Here is a 17,491-nt window from a genome sequence, read left to right on the forward strand (position 1 = left end):
AGTGAAGATTCAGTGTTGTCTTGCTTGAGTGATGCCCAACTCAGTGCTGGGCACTGGGCACAGGGCATATCCTAGCACTCAGTAAATGAATGAACAAGAATTGGAGCCTTCTTGTAACCACTCCATTCTTTGCCCACCTCTCCATGCGGCCATTATGCCGGTCTGCCACTTTTTCAAAGGGTTTTGGGTGGATAGACCTTTGGTTCTCCAGGACAACAGAGAGTACCCCAGTTGTCCCAGGCCTGCTTCTGCCTCCACCCCAACCTATGGCTCAGCTCAACTTTTCTGCTTTGGATCATTTTGCCACCCAGGAAGTGTCCAAAGGAATGGGATAGGGTGTTGAAGCCAGGTCTGATTGATAGGGAGAAGGGAGCAGAAGAGGGACAAGTCAGGATTATTTGGCTTCTTGCTCCCTATAGAATGTGTGAGAATATGTTTGGCCTCTGTGCAGTGAGGGAGCACCTCTGTACTCAGCAAAATGAGCAAACAAAAAGCAGAATGGGACAAATAAAAAGCAAATAGTAAAATGGTAGTGTCAAACCCAACAAAATTATTAATCTTTTTGAACAAAAATAGTTTTTTAAACACTTCAAATAAAAGGCAGATTGTCAGACTGAATATAAAAGCAACATACAGGGGCACCTGAGTGGCTCAGTCAGTTAAGCATGATCTCAGGGTCCAGGCATGGAGCCTCAAGTAGAGCTCCCGGCTCGGCAGGGGAGTCTGCTTCTCTGTCTCCCTCTGCCCTTCTTCCCTGCTTGTGCTCTCTCTCTCACACACACACACACTCTCTCAAATAAATAAGACAACATCTTTTTTAAAAAGCAACATACAACTTTATGATGCTTACCAAAAAACTACTTTAAATATAAAGACATCAATAGATTAAAAGAAAAGGGATAGAAAAGGATGTGCCAAAATACATCCTTTCTTTTCTAACCAAAAGAAAGCTGCAGTGGCTGTATTAATATACTAAGTATATTTCAGATCAAAGAACATTTGAAGGGATAGAAAAGGTCTTTTCACAATGATAAAGGGACAATCTATTAGTTACAAATAACAGACCAAAACATGTATGCATCTATTAACAACTTAAAAATACATGAAACGGGCGCCTGGGTGGCTCAGGGGGTTAAAGCCTCTGCCTTCGGCTCAGGTCATGATCCCAGGATCTTGGGATTGAGCTCCACATTGGGCTTTGTGCTCTGCAGGGAGCCTGCTTCCTCTGCTCTCTCTGCCTGCCTCGCTGCCTACTTGTGATCTCTGTCTGTCAAATAAATAAATAAAATCTTTAAAAAAATACATGAAACAAAAATTAATAGAACTGAAAGGAGAAATAAACAAACATGGAATCATTCAATAATTGATGGAACAAATAGAAAATCAGTGAGGATAGGAAAAGTCTAAAATCACTATCAACCAGCTTGATTTAATTCATATATATATGACACTCTACACAACAACAGCAGAATGTATATTCTGTTTCAAAACTGTTAATGTTAAACTATACTGTGGGCCATAAATAAGTCTCAATAAATTTTAAAACAATCAAATCATACAAAGCATGTTCTTTGACCACAGAGGAATAAAATTAAAAATCTGTAACAGAAATATACCTGGAAAATCCCCACATATTCATAAGCTAAACAAACTATTAAATAACTCACAGCTCAAAGAGCAAACAGAAAATATTTTGAACTGAATGTAAATGAAAACAATGTATCAGAATTTTTGCGATGCAGTTAATGTAATGATTAAAAAGGAAATTTATGTAGCACTAAAAGCCTATATTAGAAAATAAGGAAGGTCTGAAATCAACGACCTACAATTTTACCTCAAGTAATCAGAGGGAACAGGGGGGAAAGTAAATAATAAATATAATAGCAGAAATGGATGAAATAGAAAACAAAAAACCAACAGAGAAAACCAATGAAATCAAAAGCTCACTTTTGAAATGCTCAATAAAATTTATAAACTCTAGCAGAAAGAAGAGACAGATAAAATACACAGACTACCAACAACAGAAATGAAAGAGGAGAAATCACTACAGATTTTATAGATATTACAAAGATAAGGGAATATTGTGAACAAGTTTATGCTAATATGTTTGACAACTTAGATGAAATTGACAAATTACTTCAATGACACAAATTACGGGGGCGCCTGGGTGGCTCAGTGGGTTAAGCCTCTGCTTTCTGCTCAGGTCATGGTCTCAGGGTCCTGGGATTGATCCCCGCACCTGGCTCTCCGCTCAGCGGGAAGCTTGCTTCCCCCCTCTCTCTGCCTGCCTCTCTCTACCTACTCATGATATCTTTCTCTGTCAAATAAATAAATAAAAATCTTTAAAAAAAAGAGAGAAGACACAAATTACCAAATCTTACTGGAAAAGAAATAGATATTTTGGGCAGTCACATCCATTTATGAAATAAAATTCATGGTTTAAAAATTCCTATAAAGGAGACTCCAAGTCTAGATGACTTTCATGGCAATATCTACAAAAATTTAAGGAAGGAATAGCACCTGTTCTGCACAAAATTTTCCAGAAACTAAAATAGGTATAGATACTTCCTAACTCATTTGATAAAGCCAGCCCTGACTCCAGAAACAGAAAATAACTTTATAAGAAAACTATACATTAATATCACTTGTGAACATAGATGCAAACATTTGAAACAAAATTTTAGCAAATCAAATACAACAGTGTGTTAAAAGGAGAATGTATCATGACCAAGTGGAATTTATCCTAGGAATCCAAGGCTGGCTTAACATTTTTAAAAAGTGAGTATAATATACCATGTTAACTGAGATAAGAGAAAAAATTGTTTGGTCTTCTCAGTAGATGGATAAAAAGGATCTGGCAGTAGGGAATTTTAAAAAAAGAAAAAAAATGAACAAGATGGGATGGAAGGGAGACAAACCATAAGAGACTCTTAATCTCACAAAACAAAATGAGGGTTGCTGAGGGGTGGGGAGGTAGGGATAGGGTGGTTGGGTTATGGACATTGGGGAGGGTATGTGCTCTCGTGAGTGCTGGGAAGATGTAAGCCTGATGATTCACAGACCTGCACCCCTGAAACAAATAATATATGTTAATTTAAAATAATTTAGAGAAAAAAGCATCGGACAGAATCCAGCATCATTATCGTTGAAAACTCAGCAAATTAGAAATAGATAGGAGCGTCTTCACTCTCATAAAAGGGACCTATGTAAAGCCCACAGCTAACATCATACTCAATGGTGAAAGACTCAAAGATACTTTAAAATCATAAACATTCTCCCCACTCTTGTTTAGCATTTTACTAGAAGCTTAAACTGGTACAGTAAGAACAAGAGATAAAAGGCATCCAGTTGGGACAGAAGAAGAACTCTAGGTGTGCCTGGATGGCTGAGTCATTAAGCCTCTGCCTTCAGCTAAGGTCATGATCCCAGGGTACTTTCAGGATCCCTGCTCACGAGGGAACCTGCTTCCCCCTGCTTCTCACTCTCCAGCTTCCCCCTAATTGTGTTTCCTTTCCCACTGTCTCTCTCTCTGTCAAATAAATAAAATCTTAACAAAAAGAAGAAGAACTCTAGCCACACATGATATAATCATCTCCATAGAAAATTTTAAAGGGATCTCCCAAAAGCTGCTAGAATAAAAGAGGTTAGCAAGTTTGCCAGATACAAGAGCAATATACAAAAATCAATTGTATTTATACCTACTGTCAATGAACAATTGGACATTTTAGAAACAACACCATTAAAACAGCATCAAAAATATGGAACTATTGGGGGTAAATTCAACAAAAAGTGTGCAACACCTGCACAATGAAAACAACAAAACATTGCAACAGAAAGTTGCAATAGACATATATGGTGTATATTTCAAAAGACTTACTATTGTTAAGTTCACTAACCTCCTCAAAGTGATCTATAGATTTGATGCAATCCCAATCAAATTCCCAGCAAGTGTTTTGTAGAAATTCACAAGCTGAGTCTAAAATTTATGTGGAAATGGAAAAGACCTAAAAGAAAACAATTCTGAAAAAAAGAAGAACAAAATCAGAGGATTGTGCTATCTGGTATTACAACTTATTACAGAAAATGACCGCCACCCCTCCCGAGCCCACCCTCCGCAACCCTACAACTTATTACAAAGCTACTGTACTGACCATGTGGTACTGCCATGAAGAGAGATGCACAGATTAATGGAACAGGGTAGAGAGGTCACAAATAGACAAACACGAATAAAGCAATTGATTTCAACAAAGGAGCTCAGGCAAATCAATAGGGAAAGGATAATGTTTACACATGATGACAAAACAATTAGAAATCATATACAAAAACTTGCACCTCCACCCTGACCTCTCACTCTCTCTAAAATTAACTTGAATTGGATCATAGACCTAAATGTAAGAGCTAAAACTTCTGAAGAGAGTAGGAGAAAATCCTAATTGGCATTGGGTTTGACAAAGATTTCTTTTTTTTTTTTTAAATATTTTATTTATTTATTTGACAGAGGGAGAGAGATCACAAGCAGGCAGAGCCGCAGGCAGAAAGAGGAGGGAAAGCAGGCTCACCACTGAGCAGAGAGCCCAATGAGGGGCTCCATCCCAGGACCCTGAGACCATGACTTGGACCAAAGGCAGAGGCGTAACCCACTGAACCACCCAGGTGCCCCAACAAAGATTTCTTAAAGAAAACACAAAAATCAAGAACTGTAGAAGTAAAAAAATCAAAAAACTTCATCAAAATTAAAAATTTTTGCTCTTCAAAAACATGGTTATGAAAACAAAAATGCAAACGGGCTGGGAGACATTATTTGTAAAATGTATGTCTGACTTGTTTCTAAAATATATAAAAAAAAACACTCATGACTCAATAAGAAGGCAAAAAATGGTTAAAAGGTTTGAATAGACACTTCACCAAGGAAGATATACAGATGGCAGATAAGCACATGAAAAGATGCTCAACGTCATTAAACAGAGGTGATATGTAAATTTAAACTCCAGTAAGATACTCTACACACCCACCAAGATGGCTAAAATTTAAAGTACTGACTGTATGTATCAAGTATGGGTAAGGATACAGAGCAACAGGAATTGTCATACACTGCTGGAGATAATGTAATATGATATAAGCACCCTAGAAAACAATTTGGCAGCTTCCTAAAAGGTTAAACATGGGGGGGGGCTGGCTAGCTCAGTCAGCAGAACATGAAGCTTTGATCTTGAGGTTGTCAGTTTGAGCCCCACGATGGGTGCAGAGATTACTTAAAAAAAAGAAAAGTCTACATATGCCTACCATATGACCCAACCAGACCATATCTAGTTACCTAAAAGCAATGAGAACGTGAGCTCACTAATGCAAGTACCAATACTTGTACACAAATGTTCATAGCAGGTGTCTTTGTAACAGCCCAAACTGGGAACAACCTAAATGTCCATCAACAGGTGACTTGATAAACAAATTGTGGTATATCTTTAAAATGGAATAATACTCAACAAGAAAAAGAATGAATTTTTAGTACACACATTAGCATGGATGAATGTCAAAGTAATTATGTTAAGTAAGTGAAAAAAGCCAGCAACAAAACAAAAAGCATGCATTCTGTGTGATTTCATTTATATAAAATTCCAGAAAACGCAAAGTACTCTCAGTGACAGCAAGCAAATCTGTGGTTTGGGGTATGGCAGTGATAGGGAGAAGCAAAGTGGGCAAATTGGGGGAATATTTAAACAGGTAGTGATTAGCAAGAGTTGGGAAAAGTTGATGTAAAGGATGAGGGAGAGAAGACGTCTCTCAGTCTCTAGTTTCCAGATTAGGGAAAGTATCTGATGTGCTTTTCCATAGGATAGGAGACACTAGGTTGGACATCAGATAAAGTGTTCAGTTTCACATGGTGGAGCTTGTGGAGGTTCAGGTGGAATCACTGAGCAGGTAAGTAGATATTGTTGTCTATTGCTCAACAGAGAGACCTGGGCTGGAGGCAGAGGATCTCTCAACCCAAGTCAACTCAGCCAGTGGTAAAAAAAATATATATATAAGTAACCTGAGCACACCGAGAGTATGGGTGACTCCAGCTGGCTTTGGAATGCAATTTCCAAAAAAAAATTCAAAGTGACTATAAGATAAATTTGTTCAGCTCCTCTCTGGATAATACTGAGATGTTTCATTTTCTTTTCATTCAGTGGTTTAAAACATATATATGAAGTAAAGAAATCCCTTTAGTTCAGTGAAAAGGACCCTGAAATGTTTATGATGCCCCAGATCTCCCCTTTTCTCTGATTGATTTTTGGACAAATTGACTGTTCTCTGCCCCCTCTTTTCTCTGGCACAGAATTCTGCATTGGCAATGACTTTCTTTTGGCTTTTTTTTTTTTTTAATTTGAGCAAGAGAGAGAGTGGTAGTGGGCAGGAGAGGATGGTAAGCAGAGGAGGAGGGAGAGGGAGAGAATCTTCATCTGAGGACAGAGCCTGCCAGAAGACTCAGTCCCACAACCCCGAGATCACAAGCCTAAGACAAAACCAAGCTTCAGTCAATAGACTGAGCCACCCAGGCACCCCTCTTTCTGCATTTTTTCTTTAAAGATTTATTTATTTATTTATTTATTTGTTTGACAGACAGAGATCACAAGTAGATGGAGAGGCAGGCAGAGAGAGAGGGAAGCAGGCCCCCTGCTGAGCAGAGAGCCGATGCGGGACTCGATCCCAGGACCCTGAGATCATGACCTGAGCCAAAGGCAGCGGCTTAACCCACTGAGCCACCCAGGTGCCCCCCCCCTCTTTCTGCATTTTAAAGCTGTTTTCTTCGAGCTTCCATCTTTTCTGTTTTGGGTCCTAACTGGAAGTCTGGGGTTACGTTCATGAACATGAATCCCATGAGACTGCAGAAAGCTCCATGGGAGTTCATTTTTGGGGTTCTCATTTTTTCTTGTCCCCTTTCTGATTGGCTTCTAACTGAGAGGGAGGGACCCTTGATCCATTCATCCGTTCATCCAATTTTTATAAAGTATGTGCTAGGTACTGTGGCAGATGAAATAGATTTCCAGAATCTTTGTTGTCCCTTTATGATTTCTAAATGATATTAGTGAGTTCATCTAGTGCTTGTTTCTTTTTTTCTCAGAAACATCTTTCAATTGAGCTCCGAGTTTAGAGGATGAAAATGAATATTTAGATCTATGATTCAGCAAATTACTTCAGTTCTTTGTGATCCTTTTTGGCTCTAGGTCAGGTTCAGAGCCATCTTTTATTTTTATTTAACGTGGTTATTTTGTGTTCTGTTCTTCCAGATTTGCCTTTCTAATTAAATTTCATCCTGATGGATGGTAAAATGAATTTGCCCTCCCTAGTTGCTCTCAGGAGGGGAAGGGGCTTAAAGAATAAGCCTGAGGCAGTGAGAAGGCATTACAGCTGGTAAAATGAATCACGCATACATAAATAATAGAGAACAGACCACCCTGAAGCTGAGAGGCTCTCATCGCATTTTTTCTAAATACGCAAGTGTTAGGGCAAGTACACATTTTTGCAAGAACCTCTGAAATGACTTTTAGCCTTTTGTAAGACTTTTATGTCCTGAAGCCCTGTGTCTTCAGCAGCGGGGTGGACCGATCTCCCTTGAGAGCTTAGTTTGATATTCTGTACCATATGAATCGACAGAAATTTATGATGGAGAATTTTTATTTTCATGTTTATTTTTGTGTACTGTGTATTTTTCCAAGTTTCTACAGTGAATGGGCACTCCTCTAATAATCAGAGAACCAAATCCACAGTAAATGGAATTTAAAGATAATATTTGTAACCTAGGTATGTGGTGGGGACAAAAGAAATATTTTGTGTGGATATATAATTCTGTTGTAAGGCAGGATTGCAGGCAGCAGACCTTTGGAACTTAGAGCCTGATGCAAATAAACTGCCCCACCCCCTCCTCTAGAAGCTTCCCCAGTATTGTTATGTTTCCTCAGTTTCTGTCCTAGACTGCTTGTCTTCTTCCCCTGTAGTGAAGTTCTCTTAAGGGTGAAGCAGTAGCCCATTGTTCCTCTGAGTATACAGGGCACGACAAAGAAGGCTGGACAAATATTTGTTCAATTTTTGCTTAATGGATTGAAACTGAATTGAAGATGGGCACCTGCTCCTAGCTGCTCTTGGTCTAGGCAGATATTGCGTATGTGAAATGGCAGCAAATGTCAGCAGAATATTCATTCAGTAAATGGCAGCTGCCTAGCAGAATATTCATAACTTGGGCGAGACTGGGAACGTTTTTGTAAGACGGATGGGTTCTGCTTTCACTGAATTTTTATAGTTTCCCTGGGGGGCCAAGATGTGTGTGGAGAGGACAAAGGAACAGGCTGGGAAAAGAAGGGGAGACCAAGGCTGGGAGCCGATGGCATGGCACATTTTCATTTCTGCTTTGTTTCACTGTCATTGGTGGGCATCACTTGCTCCTCCATCTGATGAATAACAATGATGATAGTTCCTATTTTGTAGGAAGCAATGTGCTTCCAGGCACTGGGCTGTGGGCTGGTCCTACTCAGGACTCTCTTACTTGCAGGTGACAGAAAAACCAATTCCAATTTTGGGGGGGATGTAGGGAATTTTCTGGACAATGAACCTGAAAAAAAAATCCAGGTACCTCTCAGAACTAAAGTCCACAGAGAGGAGGAAGGGGATACCTCTTCTTGAATGGAAGGCACCATAGAAGCTCTCAGGGAATAGGCAACGTGAGGAAAGAGATAGGAGAGGATGAGTCTAGGGATAGTATGACACCCAAGTTCCCTGAGGGGCCTGACACCACCTCTGTCCCAAGTCTTGACCTAGGAGGGGGTAGAGTACAACAACAGAAGTCCCAGCAGGTTGAGGAGAAAGCTGAGAACAGAGAGAGTCTGTGCCCACTTCCTGTCTCGGACTCTGCCCCAGAAGGTCATGTGCCAACACAGGAGGACCGCTGCCAAGTGAAGTGGTGGTGTGGCATATTTCATGAGAAATGGCTCCCAATGGTGCCGCTGAGTGACCTATAGTCCCCCTGTGACAAGGGAGGGATCCAGGAGCACCCACATGTTCCCTGTGGGGGATGAGAAGGCAACTCAGAGAGAGAAGAAACCAATCTACCCTGAGGTAACAGTGGCTGAGAGAACAGGACGGACAGGTGACCCACTCCTGCTGAGGACAATCAGGCCCAAGGTCCGGTAGAATGGTTGACAAGGAGAAGCTATTTCTCCACTCGACTTACTGCTATGAGGTTATCAGCCGGGATCTGCTAGAGTGTCACGCCTAAGGAATCAAAGCTGAGAGATGGAGAATCTCGTCAATCTTCAGTCTCTGGAACTAAATCCAGATCTGAACAGACGTGCCTGGGATTTTCATTTGTATGTCAACCAATAGTTTTGTTTTTTGTTTGTTTAAGGAAGTAGTAATTGGACCTTCTGTCATTCACAGCAGAAAGTGCTGAACCCATGTAAGTTAGAGGGAGGCAGCACCAGCGGAGGGGTGGAGCCAGGAATCAGTGTAAGGAGGTGGGCTGGGTGGGATGGGTAGACTGAGAACCAGGTGAGAGGGGCGATGCTACAGGCACAGTGAAAATATTTTGTTGTGAGAGACGCACCATCCGGCTTCATGACTGGAAGGGGTTGTGTGTCAGGGCAGGAAGGAGCTCAGGAGGGCAGGGCAGGGCATCACATCACAGAAATGCGGTGAGAAGGGCAGGCTACCAAGGTTTGAGGCACCTTGAGCCTTCAGGGGAAGAAGGCATCCGAATTGGCCGGGGGAATGATGAGACCGCATGGGTAGATGGGGTTGGGAACTGGGAGCAGACACCTTTGGTGGAGGAAGTTCTAAGCAGAAAACTAGAGAGCCGGCAGAAACATGGGTAAAATATCTGGGTGTAGTATAGTGTAGGAGCCATTAATACACGAGTGAAAGACGAGGCCAAGTGATGCTTTTCTCCAGAACATGCTTCTCGAAGGTAAGTCATAGCTAAACACAGTGTCTATTTTGTTCAAGGCCAGTATGCTAGGGCACATAGGGGTCACTGACACCAGAAGCCCGACAGTCGTAGTTGGTGAGATCGATCATCTCCCACAGAGAAATCATGTAGGAATTCCCCCAGCTGGAGCCCAACATGGGAAAGAAATGACCCACAAATGCGGTGTCAAATCAGGTTCAACCGCACAGCACGCGGCTGTCTAACAGCACAACACAAATCCACTTCAAGTGCTGGCTGACTCCTCAGGGGCCGGCTCCTCAGAAGTCCCGGGACGGGACAGTGCTGAGGGAGAGGCCTGGGGGCCCGTGACCTGCCCAGGGCGCCTGCGGGCCATCACCACACCCAGCAGCCGCTGGTCTACGGTCCGCGCACAGAGCCGGATGTGGTCGGTGCCGGAAGAGAAACGTGAGGAAGGCTGAACGGGGGCGGGGGCACGGTGGCAAGAATAGTGACAATTTGGGGCCACGCGTCAGCATTCGCTCGCGGTGGAGGACCTCAAACACGCTTGCCCATCCCAGCACGGGGATCTGGGCGGCGCCTGGCCGGGAACACCGCCCAAAGGCACCCTCAGTGGGACCCGGGGTCCAGGCAGGATCCGTGTACCCCGGCCGGGACGTGCATCTGCGTAGTCCCTGATCCCAAGTCCGGCTTTGTGAGGCGCGCGGCAACCCTGAGCTCCTGTGGCCGCGGTCCCGGTACCCTCAGGATGCCCGTGGCCGTGGCTTACGCACGCTGGGAACTCTGCGGGCTGTCCCGCCTCTGGGGACTGTTTGGCCTCCCCCGGCCAGCGCCCTCACCGCAAACCCTTCCGCGCCCTTCTCCTGGGGCGGACCGCCCCGCACCGCCGCCTCCGGGGCGGAGCTCGAGGGGGCCGGGCGCGGGGCGGGCCGAGCCCGGCGCGGGGCGGGGCCAGCAGGGGGCGCTGCGGCATGCGGAGCGGCCAGGCGGTGGGTGCGCGCAGCCCTCGCCTCCCCTCGCCCCCCTCGCTTTCCCTCCGCCCCCGGCTGAGCAGGCGGCCAGCGCTGGACCCGGCGCGCAGCGGCGGAGCCGGGGCCGGAACCGGGCCGGGACTATGCACGGTGAGTGGGAGCGGGCCGAGACCGGGCTGGTTGCCGTTGCGGCCGAGCGGCGTGGAGGCGCGAGGCGGACAGGCGTCCTGGGGTCCGGGATTGAAAGCCCGAGGGGATCCTGGGGACGCTCCGAGGCCGGGACGATGGGGCAGAGTCTCCGGTGGGAGAGATGTGCTGGGGCGGGCTTCCGAACCCCGGGTTTTAAGCCCGCGCCTGAGTTCCCTCCCTCCGTTCTAGCTCCCTCCCCAAACCCCAAAACCCCAGCCCCCCGACTTGCGCTTTCTTCCCTAGCCACCCAGCCCTCCGCTCCGCCGCCCCCTGTCCCCAAGCCTCAGCACCCTCCAACTCTGCAGACGATTCCGGCGCCCTCTCTTGCGCCCCTACCTCCCGGCGGGCGCCTCCCCCAACCCCGCTGCCTTGAGCTTCTCCTCCTCCAGCCCCGCGCCTCTCCTGCGCCGCCCTCCACCGCGTCCCCGCCCCTGCCACCCGCTCCCGCCGTGCGCCCACACCCCTGCGCCCAATTCCACCCCGAACTCGGGCTGCCAAGATCTGGGACCCCGCGGCACTCCTGAACCTGCGGGTCTCCAGGTGAGAAGGCGGCGGCAACTTCGCGGCCTTTCTTGGGGGTGGGACTGGTTTCCCCCGCGTGCCTGCGGGGGTGCGAACACCCAGCCCAGCGGCCAGTGCGTGCGCGGGCGGTCATGCCTGGGTGTTCGGGTTGGGACTGCGTGACTCAGACCCCACGGCTTTGCTTTTGCTAGTCTTTCGCGACGTTCTGAAGAAGCCAGCTTTGTCACACGTAGCAATGGAATTGGCTTAGAGCTGGTGGCTTTCTTTGTGGCAACAGCCTGGTTTCAAGTTGTACCTGTGGATTAGCGGGGCCGAAGATGTGGAGCCATATTTTCCCGCTCCGCTGGGCGCTCAGCGAGGCTCTCACCGCCTGGGTGGCTAGTGCCTTCCTGGGAAGGCTAGTATGCTTCGTAAGCTTTCAAAAAGTAAAAATCAGGAAAGATGTGGAGTTAGATCCGCGCGAATGGGGGAAGCGTCGGGTGGATGGCCCCGGGGTCCCCAAGAGGGCTTCACAACTTGGGGACATTTGTTGGTATTTGCGGAGGGCCCCTGGCTGAACCCGAGAGTAAAGCAGACCGTGCCCAGCTCAGCCTTACAAACGTGACGTGACTGCCAACGGGGCTTGGCAGCAACTCCTTCTCCTTAGAGGTGCTGGTACTCAGTCTGGACATCTGTGGGAAGAGAGTTGAAAGCAGATGGTTTGAAAAACCTCATGTTCCCTCGAGAGAGGTGGAGATGTATCCGTTACAGCCTAGAAGCCAGTGCCTGGATCTGCCCCGTCCCTTCTCCTGGCTTTCATTAAGTCTTGGCTTAAATTAATTAATTGTCTATTTCAGGAAAAGGACATGTAGCGGAGACTTCTCTTTGAGGGATTAGCTGCTGGCCAGCCCATCCTCGCTCCTACTTGGAGAGGATGCTTTGGGGCGCTGGGGACAGGATGGGCAGCTTGGCCTTTGAAGCACAACCCTCTGAACTTTTGTGTAACTGTGGGATCAGTAATTTTTTTTTCCCTGTTGATTGGCCCGAATGGTAATTAGTTCAATATTCTTTCAGCTTTGAAGAATGAATTAATAAGTAATTAGCCCAAGGTCACACAGGGGCTCAGTGGGCTCCCTCTGAGTACCCACCGAATGCTGCAAGTGTCTGCTTAGTCCCCACCATACAGCTGGATGGTGAGATGCCCTGCCAGCCTTGAGGGCCTTCAGGGTGGATGCATCTCTGTCAGCACCCAGCCTGGCACCCTGTAAGTGAGAGGTCCTCAGTGTTTATCCAGGAAAGAAATGGATCCCCCTATTCAATCCAGTCTGAGTCCATAACTTGTGTTTTCCATTGTGCTGCAGTTTTCAAAATATTATCCTTAAATTCATCAATTTTTTAAAAGTACATGTCACTGGAGGCAAACTTTTTTTTTTTTTTTTTAAGAGAAACTATTTTCATGTTTATTTGGAGCAGAGAGCTCAGTTTATGGGTCAGGCTCTGATAGCTGTGTCTCTGACCTCCGTGGGGACTCCAGAATTTCCATGAAGGAAATTGGTTGTCCTTACCATAGAACTGGGGTGATGAAGTGACGGGCACTCCAGGGAGGTAAGGCTTTTGGCTGAGGGAATGAGTCCTGCGTGGCTTAACCTATAGGGCCCTGAGCTGTGGCTGTAGCCCCCCACCCCACCCCCAGGAAACCTCATCCCTTTCTGTTATGGGAAGAGGCACTCAGGTAGATGGAGTGCCATTGGCGGAGCCCTACTGGCTGCTTTAGATGCCACCATCTTCAGTCTGGTGGTTGCTGGCCGCGCCAAATCACTTCCCCACGGAGAGCGGGCAGTGCGGCTTCTTACACATTTCTGGCAGTATGGTTTGCAGCTCTGCAGTGGGGGAGGGAAGCTGCTGTTTTATGAGAATGGTTGTCTGTTGGAGGTGGCTATGACCCCCTGATAGACCGAGCAAAGGCCGGCTTTTCTGCCCCTGTCAAAGGCTAGCGCTGGAGAATACAGGCAGAGGCTGAGGGAGCCGTCCCCTGGGCTGTCTTTTTCCAGGAATCTGGGAAGGGCTGGCATTCAGAATGTTACCTGGATGTGGGGATTCCCTGCACTGCCCACAGGTTCAGGGTTGTCATGGTCTTATCTTTCTTACACAGACTTTCTCTGTCTCTGGATCTGGCTCTTACCCAGAATTCCTGCAGCTGGTGAAAATCTGTTTTCTCGAAGAGGTTTAATTAATGCCTGCAGTTTGTGAATGAGACAGAGAAAGAGAGACTGGAAGGGGTGGTGGTGCCTGCTATCTCAAGGTGGGGAGGGAAAAGAAGGGGAGACTATCCAGGGTCCTGGAAAAACAGAAGGGGTAGACTTCAGCCCCAGGGTTTGCCCTGCATCAAGGCTTCTGATTGGTGGATAAGGACATGTGCCCACATTCTGGTACAGGGGTTACCATTAGGAGCAGAGTCACTGAGACAGGAAGTCTAGCCCCAACAGTAACCTGAAATATAGTTTGCTGGGCTCACTGTTCTGGTTTCTAGAAGGCCCTGAAGAACAGCTGAGAGCTGGGTTTAGCAAAGTGATAGAGTCTGGAACTTTTATAAGTTTTTGAGGGAGGGTTGTGCTCCTTTGGAAATGGCTTGAGTGATGTTGGTCTGGGATCTGGCCCTGGGGAGTCACCTCACACCTGAGATGCTGGGGGGAGAGCACTGGGGAGTGGAAAAGGATAAGCAGCTAGCAGAGTTTCTGCATCTACACTTAGGGGGTGAAGAAGAGGCAATAGCTACCTTCTGGTAGGATGGTGGGCCTTTTGACAGAAGCAGTCTTCCAGGGACGCTTCTTGAACCTGCTGGGCAGCCTGGCAGATGGGTTAGGGCCTGCTGAAGCCCCTTCACCTTGCAGATCCTGCAGGCCAGCCACGAGGAGGCACCTGGGAACCAGGAGATGAATCGCAGAGTCTGCCCTGAGTTCGAAAGGCAGGAGGGTCAAGGTTCAACTTCTGGTCTGCTAGTCTCCACCCCCAGAACCAATAGGCTGCTCTGAATGTTCTTGGGCCTTGGTTGGACAAACCCCGGTTTTTTGGAAAGGAACCGCTGTATCAGTAACGAAGGAAGGAATAGTCCTAGGTGTATGGAAGAAGATAAATGATTAAAAAGATAAAGTGATTGAAAAATGGACTTAGAGGGGCCTCGTGGAATAGCTCCTGCACCTAGGAGGCAGCCTTGACTGTGGGCTCTTTGGGGGGCGGGAGGTGTCATCCATGTAGCCTCCCTCCCTTCCTCTCCCCCTCCTTCCTCTGTCCAATCCCTGGTCCCCAGTCTCATTCTTCCACACACCACACACAACAGTGAAGCTGCCTCTGTGCTGGTCCCGTGGGGTGGGAGAGAATTTGGGGAACTCAAACATCTGTAGGAACTTGAAAATTCTGTTTCTATTTGCCCAGTCACTTCCCCAACGTACACATACATTCGTGTTTCCATATTATGGGCTAGCCTTTGTCATGCGCTTACCACATTGTGCCTCTGTGTATAACTGACTTCCTTAGAGCTGTAATCCACAGCATTGAAACCAGACCTTTAAAAAACAAACTAAGATGAAAATTATTGCACCTGGCTTGACACTCTCCCCTGCCTGCCCCTTCCTCTCTGCTCATTTGTGGTTAGAGTCATAATTTATACCGAATTTACAAATAGTTTGAATACTATCTGCCCTACCCCTCAATTAGAAGGAGGAGACATGTGTCTTCCCAAATAACAAAACCACAGCTTACTTTCCTAGACCTACCTCATTCTTGGATGCAATACCCAACATTAGGCCTTCAGAGATATGCCGTATCATTTTGAGCTTTTAAATTATAAAATGAAGCTCTTCTTTGCTAATTTTGTCAACTAATACAACTAATACAGAAGAATCTGAAGTTAGAATAGAACATTTACTGCCTTGTTAAATCCTATGCTTCTCAAGTGAAAGAAGCAGGTGGATTAAGGTGGAAGAACGTTATTATCGTAGAAATGTCTGGAGGCTCAAAAATAATAATGCAGGGACATACTCTCATGAAAAAATAAATTGGGTTTTGAACATCGTTACTGAAATGTGCAGAGATATAAATAAGAACATCCATAGAAGTATGTAGGCAAGTATAGAACGTTGGTGAGTATTGGGTGCCTGGGTGGCTCAGTGGGTTAAAGCCTCTGCCTTCCGCTCAGGTCATGATCCCAGGGTCCTGGGAATGAGGCCCACATCGGGCTCTCTGCTGGGCAGGGAGCCTGCTTCCCCCTCTCTCTGCCTGCCTCCCTGCCTACTTGTGATCTCTGTCTGTCAAATAAATAAATAAAATTAAAAAAGAATTTTGGTGAGTAGTAACTAACGAGTATAGAAATTTTAATCTTTCATTTTGTTGAAATATATTAATATGATTATACATTAGGCTTGTGCAGTACCTTACCATATAAATGGGCAACTGAGTCCATGATCTTGTTCAGTCCTTCCAGCATGTTTGGGATCGTGGGAACAGGGGAACACTGGGGGGTTTCAAAGGCTTCTAGAACTCAGAACTCTTGAGCAGGGAAATACTGTGTAAATCTCAATATTCCTGCTACAGCTGCTTGATAACCAAATGTGGCTATGTAGTTATTTGAAAATTATAGGTAGTCTCTTGCTTAGAGGTAAAAGTAGGCCTTCTTTAAAATGTTCTGCAGGTCACAAAAACTATGATTAGCACCACCAGAAACCATCTGGAAGGATTTCTCAGGGTTTGTGAGTTTCAGAGGTTCTCTGCCGATGACTTTCTAATACTAGAGTACCTGAGTTTGTATATTCAGCAGAGTACAGTAGTGAAGAGTGTAGGCTCTGAAGCCAGGCTGGCTTTGAATTCTGGATCTGCCATTACTGGTCCTGTACACTTGGGCTAGTTACTTCACCTCTCTGTGCCTCATTTTCTTCATCTGTAAAATTGAGATGATAATGATGATGATGAAGAAAACTGAGATGCTGTTATTGTAAGGCTAAAGTGAAATACCATGATGAAGACTTCGAACGGTGCCCTAGCACATGGTGTGCTTTAAAAATGTTAGCTCTTGGAGCGCCTGAGTGGCTCAGTGGGTTAAAGCCTCTGCCTTCGGCTCACGTCATGATCCCAGGTCCTGGGATCGAGCACCGCTTCAGGCTCTCTGCTCAGCCGGAGGCCTGCTTCCTCCTCTCTCTCTGCCTGCCTCTCTGCCTATTTGTGATCTCTGTCTGTCAAATAAACAAATAAAATCTTAAAAAAAAAAAAAAGTTAGCTATTACTACTATTCATTCATTCCTTTAAAATAGGGTTTTGGTTCCAACCAGCTGCACTGAGTTGATAGATCGGAGAATGGATAAGACACACGTAGTCTCTGTCCCTCTGGAACAGAGGACACCATGCTTAACTTCACAGTGAAGGACATGAAGGGTAGTTGAGATGTTTCCCATGCATTCACCTGGCTCTTGGCCACCTATCGGTCATGAGAGCCTAGGGTGGGCCTGTAAAGGGTTGACCACAGCAGGAGGAGGAGCTGATGACCTTTAGCAGGTACACACTGGTATGACTTGGCCTTGCCAGCTGTTTCGGGTAGGGACTAGAAAGATCGGTCTGTGTCTGACACCCGCTGGTTGTTAATGTTTTCACCGTAACGCTTGGCCTCAAGTTGTTAGTAGGAAGTGTGATAAGAGACCATAAACTCAGTATTTGCACACCTGCTTTGCCAGCAGTGTTCCTAGACCCAGTGGACAGCGCACTGCCCTGGCCACTGCTTTGGACTGGTCTTTCAGCAGCCCTGGGAGCCTATAATACCATAAGGGACCCAGTTCTCAGTGAGGACTGGCACAGCTGTTCCCAAGGTTGAGTAGGGGACTTGCCAGAGGCAGAAGACCAGACTCCTGTGCTTCCTGTGTCTCCC

The 17,491-nt window shown here is 46.1% G+C and overlaps 1 protein-coding gene across 5 annotated transcripts in view; it reads left to right on the plus strand.

Moving 5' to 3' along the window:
* The first annotated feature begins 10,875 nt into the window (after positions 1 to 10,875).
* The window catches only part of PXYLP1 (2-phosphoxylose phosphatase 1), a 69,471-nt gene continuing 62,855 nt past the window's right edge, over positions 10,876 to 17,491 (plus strand). For 4 of the 5 annotated variants that reach the window (XM_045088445.1, XM_045088443.1, XM_045088447.1 and 1 more), the window contains exon 1: positions 10,876 to 11,040. The gene's annotated coding sequence lies outside the window, so the exon portion shown is untranslated. Of the gene's footprint in view, positions 11,041 to 11,518; positions 11,620 to 17,491 lie in introns of those variants that run through there. The other variant, XM_045088444.1, reaches the window with a different exon arrangement.

Source organism: Mustela putorius, unplaced genomic scaffold, assembly GCF_011764305.1.
Source record: "Mustela putorius furo isolate JIRA1106 unplaced genomic scaffold, ASM1176430v1.1 tig00003834_pilon_pilon_pilon, whole genome shotgun sequence".
Classification (NCBI taxonomy): domain Eukaryota; kingdom Metazoa; phylum Chordata; class Mammalia; order Carnivora; family Mustelidae; genus Mustela; species Mustela putorius.